We start from the raw sequence: 8,277 nt of genomic DNA, 5'->3' as shown, positions 1-8,277 counted from the left end.
CTCTAAATTTTTTATCGTCAATTATTTATTGGATACTAGTTTAAATATTATACCTGAACAATTCCATTAAAATCTGAGCACGTTGTGCAAAATAACAGCCAATTGAGTATTCTCAGGGTTGCAAGATTTCGTTGTAGAGGATGTAGAATGGAAGGTATGCACTCTCCAACACTCTTTAGCTTATAATCCTCTAACTATAATGTCGTCTTTATCATATTCTTGATACCTGCGCAGTTTTATTCAGTTAAGGTAAGGCCACTTACACTGCTTATATTTTTGCTGCTTTTGTACAATTTGATTCAGCTTCGGGGAATCCACCAATGAAGATGTCAGTGAGGCTCCCTATACCTAACCGTTCTTCTTGGAATTATTATATTTACTAAGCTCAGTAAAATCGCCTATAAAGAACTGAACTAAATTAAGAGGTTAGGATAACTTATATAACCCCCGAACTCCATAACCATTCCAGTCTGGACAAACGGTTGTAGAGAACATTTAACAACTAAGAATATCCCAGAAGCTGTGCCTGGGCTCCTGTGGGCGGCAGGGAAAACATTACGGTTGAAAGGATGAACATTTTTCAATGATAACACATTTATTAGTTTATTCTTAGAGTAATTTATGACATTAGCTGAGGCTTTTGATAATACCATTTGCATGTTGGAGGTTGGGTACCCCCTTAGTTTAACCTAGATGCTTTTCCGAGTAAAGATGCAGAAGTCAGCGGAAGTCAGCGTCCCAGTTACCGTGTCTGTCTTGCTTCGGGAAAGCTGGACTGGCTCGTATTGCTGTTTGAAATGTGAGCATCGTATATAGCACTTTCAGTACGAAAGTATTTTCCCCAGGTAAAATATATCTTTTGGCGGTTGGGAGAAAATATTATCGCTTTTGGTTTTATGGCATATATATATATATATATATATATATATATATATATATATGCCAACGGCCATACCACGTTGAGTACACCGCTTGCCGTCCGATCGCCATACCACGTTGAGTACACCGCTTGCCGTCCGATCAACGAAGTTAAGCAACGTTGGGTCTGGTTAGTACTTGGATGGGTGACCGCCGGGGAACACCAGATGCTGTTGGCATCCCTACGTGTCAAGTGGGGTTGGTGGAGGATTAGTGCCCCTCCCTGTAAAACAATTAACTCTAAGCCCTTGGCCACCCCGTTTGGGATACATGGCGTCTGGCAATGAATGAAAAAAAAAAAAATGTGTATATATATATGTATATCTATCTATATATATGTATATATATATATATGTATGTATATCTATATATATATATCACCATCGCATCGCCTTTTTTCCCCACCTGTAGGTTGGGTGAGTTAGGATACAGAGAGCCTAGAATGGAAAGAATAGAAAAACAGAAGTAATCAAAGGCATGACCATGGAAACGGGCCACATACGCATTCCTTTTTTTTTTCTTTCTTTCTTTCTTGGAGGGAACAATCTTACGGGTTTCTGGTCTTTGGTTCCTTCTTCCCTGCATTAAAAATAAAAATCATTCATTAATTCACTCACCATTCAGGCTTCTAGAATCACCTCCGTACCTGATAAATACACCTGTCCACATGTAGCTTCATATTTACCTAACAGAGTCTGTCAGCGACTGCCAATTTACAAATGAGTGCCAAACCCTTGTCATATACTCCTCCGCACAACAATCATCCAGCCAACTCGATCCATTACCAGTTCCTTAGCCTCGTCAGCTTCCATACCTTACTTTCCCATGCATTTATTTGTCATATCTATCCTCCTGTAGCATGACATTCTAGGCCTCCTCCCAGTTACAGATTTCCTCACATGTATCCTTTTCACCAGTCCATTCACACCCGTTCTAGTCACATGTCCATACCATCTAAGAACACACTTCAACTCTGGTGTCCACAGACTTCCATACTCTCCATCTTTCTCAAATCACATTATCCAGTCTCCACACTTCACACACATTCTTCAACAACCTAGTCTTCACTGCCCTTTCTCTTGGCTTTTCAGTTCCATGCCACACCATAATCTCACACCCCTATAACAGGGTAGTTACTAAATTTCCTTCATGCAAGCATCTCGCAGCTGCCACGGCCTTCATAACACCAACCACTTTCCCACCCAGTGCTACTCCACTTTGTGCGTCTTTTGCATACTTACCTCCCTTTTCAGTTACTGCACCCAAATTTTTAGAGTTTCTCACCAGTTTCAGTATTTTTCCATTCAAACCGAGAGTCACCTTCTTTCTCAATAATCATCACTTTATTTTCATCTGAATATACTTTCAAGGCACGAGGCTCACAGACAAATACAAAACTTTGCACCCGTCTACCAAGCACTTATACGCCACTTGCAAGCAACACTGCATGATGTGCATACGTCATGTTGGAGATACTCCATCCTTCTGCATTGATTTCCAAGCCATTCATTTGCCCATGACTCTTGTTTGTACCTCTCTCATAACTATGCCATGGGAACATTACATAACCTTGTCTCAAGCCAACATTGATCTTATATCATACATGTAGATGCTCAGGTACCCTTACGTATGCTTCAAAACACTTCATTGCAATCGTAAAGTGGTTTATTGTAATTAGTCTGATAACTGGCCTTTTCAAAGGGATACTATGTAAAAAAAAATCTTGATATAGGAAAATGAGAGAGAGAGAGAGAGAGAGAGAGAGAGAACCAGAACACTATTAAGGATTCTATGTCAAAGAAATCTTAAAATAGGAAAGTGATATATTGTCAAAATACTATGGATAGAAGATCCAATTCTAACATTTTTATTTACAGTCATCACCTCCACTCATCGGTCATCCACATTCTCTCTCTCTCTCTCTCTCTCTCTCTCTCTCTCTCTCCTGGCAGTATCATGCCTCATCCGTCACCCTTCCTCCCACTTTCCTCTCAATTCCTCTCCATTTGGGCGTATCGCTCGCCATTCGTCCCTCATTTACACATTTGGCATTCCCTCCCTCTCTCCTTCCCTCCCTCCCTCCCTCCCTCCTGCTCTCTCTCTCTCTCTCTCTCTCTCTCTCTCTCTCTCTCTCCAGTAACTTACATTCTTTATTTTTTCACTAAAACTGAATGGATCCCGTCGTCTCAACCTGGTTTTTCTTCACTCCAATATTTTCTGTTTCCCCCCGCCCCCTCCCCCAAAAAAATAGCATCTTGTGCAGAGAGAGAGAGAGAGAGAGAGAGAGAGAGGGGGAGGTGGTACGTACAGTACATTACCATAAAGAATATTATGTAGCGTAACTAGATTGCAGAGAGAACACTGTACCTTCTGTAATTTAATAGGCTTTTATTAGAAATCAGATTATATGAACACGATCCACTCAAACATTATGACTTTTGCAAGTCCATCCTTCAATAATGTTAACCCTTTAATTGCCATGTCGCATTATATGTACAGTATATATATATATATATATATATATATATATATATATATATATATATATATATATATATATATATATATATATATAAAACGTGGCCCATAAATAGCCCTCCACTAAAAATTCATGTGGAAGTGTGGAAGTCTCTTGTGTGTTGCGGGGACGGTTCAGTCTGCTTGTTTGGGCGCGGGTGTCAGTGGCAGCAGTAAGTGGGTATATGATGCAGGGGAGGTAACGATAACACTGACTGAGCCTTAGCAAGAACACATGAAAACGACGTATGAAAGTGATGAACTACCCTCTATCTTTCCCGCCAACAAATGGCATTAATATATGTATTGGAGACCTCTTGTTATGGGGCAGTTATTAATCCTTCTTAAATAGGTTGAACAATATCATCAAGGGAAGGAGTGTTGCCTGGTGGTCTTAAAGGTGACATAATACATGGAAGAGGTACATATTGTGCGCTCAAGTGTTGCGGGGACAGCTTACTCAGTGTTGCCAGTGTCAAATGAACATAAAAAAAAGTAATTACTGGTATATTAACGCATTTCAGCGCACATGGACAATCAGCTCCCACACCCACATCGGCAGACACAGCCGTTCCCGTAACACACGAAAAATGACGAGTGAGAATAATACATGGACTATATTGTATCTGTTGCCCTTGTAGTGAAAAATTACTTGATATAGGCCTCTAGTAGGAAAGGGGTTACTGAAAGCTGTTTGAAAATCCCCCCCTAAAACTTAATGAAATCGTTTGAGATAAAAGAAAAAAATGTCATCAGTTCTGGTTAACAGATGTTCCACAAAACTTATCGACAATCCAAGCATGTAACTAGACAGATGGTGGGTATTAGAGTCCAACTGGTGACAAAGAAAGAATTCATTTTTTGCGTGTAGGAGGTTTTCGTGGCACCGGATACATGAAAGAAATGCTCTCATACTCATAGTTCTGCCGTCCCACACACCCACATTCTAATAGCCTATCGTCCCCCATATACAATCTCTTCAGTTCTGGCCCCCTTTTCGATAATTATCTTCTTCCACGTGCACAGTCTTAAGTTCTGCCTTCTTCCACGTGCACAGTCTTAAGTTCTGCCTTCTTCCACGTGCACAATCTCAAGTTCTACCTTCTCCCACATGCACAGTCTTACATTCTGGCTTCTCCCGATTGCACAGTCCTATGTTCTGCCTCCTCCCACGTGCTCAGTCTTACGTTCTGCCTTCTCTCAGTACACATTCTTCCGTTCTGCTCCCTCCCACGTTAATATTCTTTCATTATATCCTCTCCTAAGTTCATTTTCCTAGGTTCCATTATCTGCAACACTCATACGCTTACCTTCTATGGCTGGGTTACTTTCACTTGTCAGACTATTACAACATGTGAGTATCGAATGCTGAGCTGTCACAGGAGATGGGTGGTTGACAATTTTTTTAGTCTGGAGTGATGTATGGATTATGTATTATCTTATTCTACCATTAAATAACCGGTCATTAACCAAAAGGGGACGTAAATTTATGTAACGTATGATCAAACTGACTCTGCTATCCCATATTTCTATTCTTTATTGCATCCTCTCCAGGCATAGTCAGGCAGAAATTGTTGCATCTCCAGAATAAAGAACATTCCCACGTGCGTGTGTGTGTGTGTGTGTGTGTGTGTGTGTGTGTGTGTGTGTGTGTGTGTGTGTGTGTGCATTTCTCTTCGGTATGTAGGGGTGTCTTTGTGGGAGATGAGAGCACCCACCATCCACTCACTTGATATAGCGCTACCTTCAGGTGACTACCCTTAGTGACAAACGAAATGGTCTCTTGTAATTCAGAAAAATCATGTACTAAGTTGGGTGGAAGCCATATAACAAAATGGACGCCTGGTGGTATAATGTGCTAAGATGCGTCAAGTGTGATCAATAAGGGCTTACATCGAAATGGGCTGGTTAAGAGAGAGGTGAATGGATATAGTTTTTCCAGCGCATTCTTGTACGGAGAAGAAATTCCAGGTAATCTTTCAGGAAAGAGTTGAGGGGGGGGAGGCGGAAGGGAGGGAGAAAAAGGAGGGGGGAAAAGTAGGAGAAAAGAGAAGGGGAAAAGGCACACGTCAAGGGCAAAAGTTAACGTGTGGGAGAGAAAAGGTTGAGAGGGAGACAGACAGTGAGGCGGTAAATATTGGAATGCAACCAGCTCCTTCTCCATGTCCCTTACCCCCTCAACCACGACCAGGAAAATAACGCCACGCCTCAGAGAAGGAAGGAAGGGAGGTCCTGTCTTTTAGTTTCTTCCTTCTGTTGACTTAATTGTTCTTACTGTCTACTTATGATTGCATTTACCTAGTGATAGAGTTTTCGAAGCTGTGATGTTAGATATAGCCTTAATCACTGTTCTACCTGCAAAACGTCTCCCAGTTAGATGAGTGGATTAGGTTGTTGATGACGGGGATAACTGAGAGAGAGAGAGAGAGAGAGAGAGAGAGAGAGAGAGAGAGAGAGAGAGAGAGAGAGAGAGAGAGAAATTTGATTAGATTATTACCTAGCGACTGCACAAGAGTCATTAAGAAAGCTATAGTTTTTTTTTTTTTTTAAAGTTCCAGTCCTCTCCCAGATTACAACACCCAGCCTTCCAATTCAGAGAGCAGTTTTGTCTTTCGGGAATGAACGAATATTGGGTTGTTTGCTGCATAGCTGTTGTGGAATATAAGGGATATTATATGCTAGATTAGCTTACCCAGGGACAGACCTGAGATAGATCGTAGGTTAAGGAAGCTCCAAAACAACTTTTCCTAAGCGATTTATCTTGCTGCTCTCAGCCGATTTTGTATACTTTTTGGTACATTCTATTAAGGGGTCAATAAATGCCGTATTTTACCCCTCATGTGAACAGTTTCGCTATGACAAGAATTCAATCAGTGTCATCGGACTGAATAGACTAAGTATTCTTCTGTGTGGAAGGTTACAGGCTTAGTAATGCATGTTAGGGACATTTTGAGCATTTGAATTTTTGTCAAACCTTTTTTTTTATTGATAAGTGAGTGGTGAAAGGGAGTTATACAAGAGCGTCAAAAGCCTGTTGTTTTTTTCTTGGTGTGGATCCAACAGGAATTAAATTAAACCCTCACCACGCACACACCAGCCATCCAACAAAGCCCAGATTCGCAGGGTGTATTGCATTTGACCCTATCCACCACCCACCACCATCCCTGCCTACCCCTCTCCATCCCTCCCATCCATTTTCTGTCCCCTTCTCTCCCCACCCACAACAACACTGAAATTTTAAAGAGATATATAGTCGATCTGCCAGCACCCCTTCATTCAATACCCTTTTCCCTTGGATGTTGTCGTCTCCTCTTGCATCCCATCACCCACCACCATATGAACTCATGGCAGGTGTTCGGCAAGTGTTTTCGTCAGTTAAGCAAGCTCCCTAACACCTCTTCCTAAGTGATTTATTTTGCTAATTGCACCTTACTGTTTTATTCTCTGACATGCGCATATACAGTAGATCCTTTCAACATCGCCATACTGTGCTTAAATGACGTACGAAAGGATATTAAGTAGTCCTGTCTAAAAATAAATCTCTAAGGAAGAGTTATGGAGCATCCTAAACCGATAACAATACGAGCCCATCTCACTCACTCCACCAACGCATTACGTCCACTCCACTCACTGCGCCCACTCAATCCCTTGTGCCCACTCCATCCTATGCCTTTGATTTGCACCTTGATAACGTTTCTGCCACACCCATTTCTAATGAAACTATCAAGTTTTGCGAATCATCATGGTACTGTACACCAGATCTAAAGTAAAATTACATGTTTCAGTACCTTTCACATCTCCATAGTAATTCTAGGGAATTTTTTTGAATTTCATCTGTGTTGCTCTAATTCATTCACTACGAATATGTTGTTTTTTTTTAACTGATTAGCTTATCTTAAGGTAGTGCGAGTGAAATAAAATCCAACTGGTCCCACTTGTGTAAATACCATTTATTCACAACAAAACTATAAAAATATTCATTCTTAATTATTATAATGTACATAAATGTGGCTACTATCTCTTCATACATTATTTCATCATACACTGTGAAAACTCAGTCTGCTGGCTTCAGTTAGTTACGATTTCACTACGGTCAGCGTTTCAGCTCAGCCACCTCCCACGCTCTGTTCGCCAGGGCAGACTATCAGACTTTCACCGGGGCAGGGTGTGCCACTACGCCGTCCTAGCCGAGTCTTGTATTCTTCATGCTTCGTAACTAATTTCAAGGAAATAATCTACAAAACCTTACCACAGTTTGGTTTTACCCTCAAGACGAACTGAATCTGCAACACTTCATATTTATCGATAATCAGTAAACGCCCGCAACAAGGCGGAATAGTATCATACTGAGAGGGTTGATAGGGACTGTTTCTATTTTTTTTTTTTTCACTGCGAATGGTCTTTTCAGTGATGAAAAAAATTGTTGGGTATAACAAGAATGAAGTTCTAGGCTCGGCCTATAGGGAACCAATAAAACATTTGTCCATATGAAAAAAATATTTATATGATTATTTTCACTTACCGATGTCCATACAACCCAACAGCAAAACTATACTGTATTTTATACAGACAGAAGAATCAACGAAAAATAAATCTGAGTTTTTGCCTCGAAAGGAAAGGACCTCTGTGCGATGGTCATGGATACTGCACGGCAGGGAAAAATCATAAATGTTTTGTGTAATATTCATACCTGCTCACGAAAAATCTATGTTGACCTTGCATTCCACCGCGGTACAGCAATTATGTAATAAGAGAAGCTTGATGTACACTTACGAAATATACATTGTTCCACCTTTTACGAGACACTTACGAAACAGAAATAATATTCATAAATGTTGCAGG

The 8,277-nt window shown here is 40.7% G+C and overlaps 1 pseudogene; it reads left to right on the top strand.

The window, feature by feature from the left end:
• Positions 1–978: 978 nt before the first annotated feature.
• LOC145404810 (5S ribosomal RNA) lies at positions 979–1,097 on the top strand (annotated as a pseudogene).
• The last annotated feature ends 7,180 nt before the right edge of the window (positions 1,098–8,277 follow it).

This window comes from Coenobita brevimanus, chromosome 64, assembly GCF_032717465.1.
Source record: "Coenobita brevimanus isolate Jiangsu-jjx chromosome 64, ASM3271746v2, whole genome shotgun sequence".
Classification (NCBI taxonomy): Eukaryota; Metazoa; Arthropoda; class Malacostraca; order Decapoda; family Coenobitidae; genus Coenobita; species Coenobita brevimanus.
Note: the sequence above shows the minus strand (reverse complement) of the source record. Positions and strands in the feature narration are given on the sequence as shown.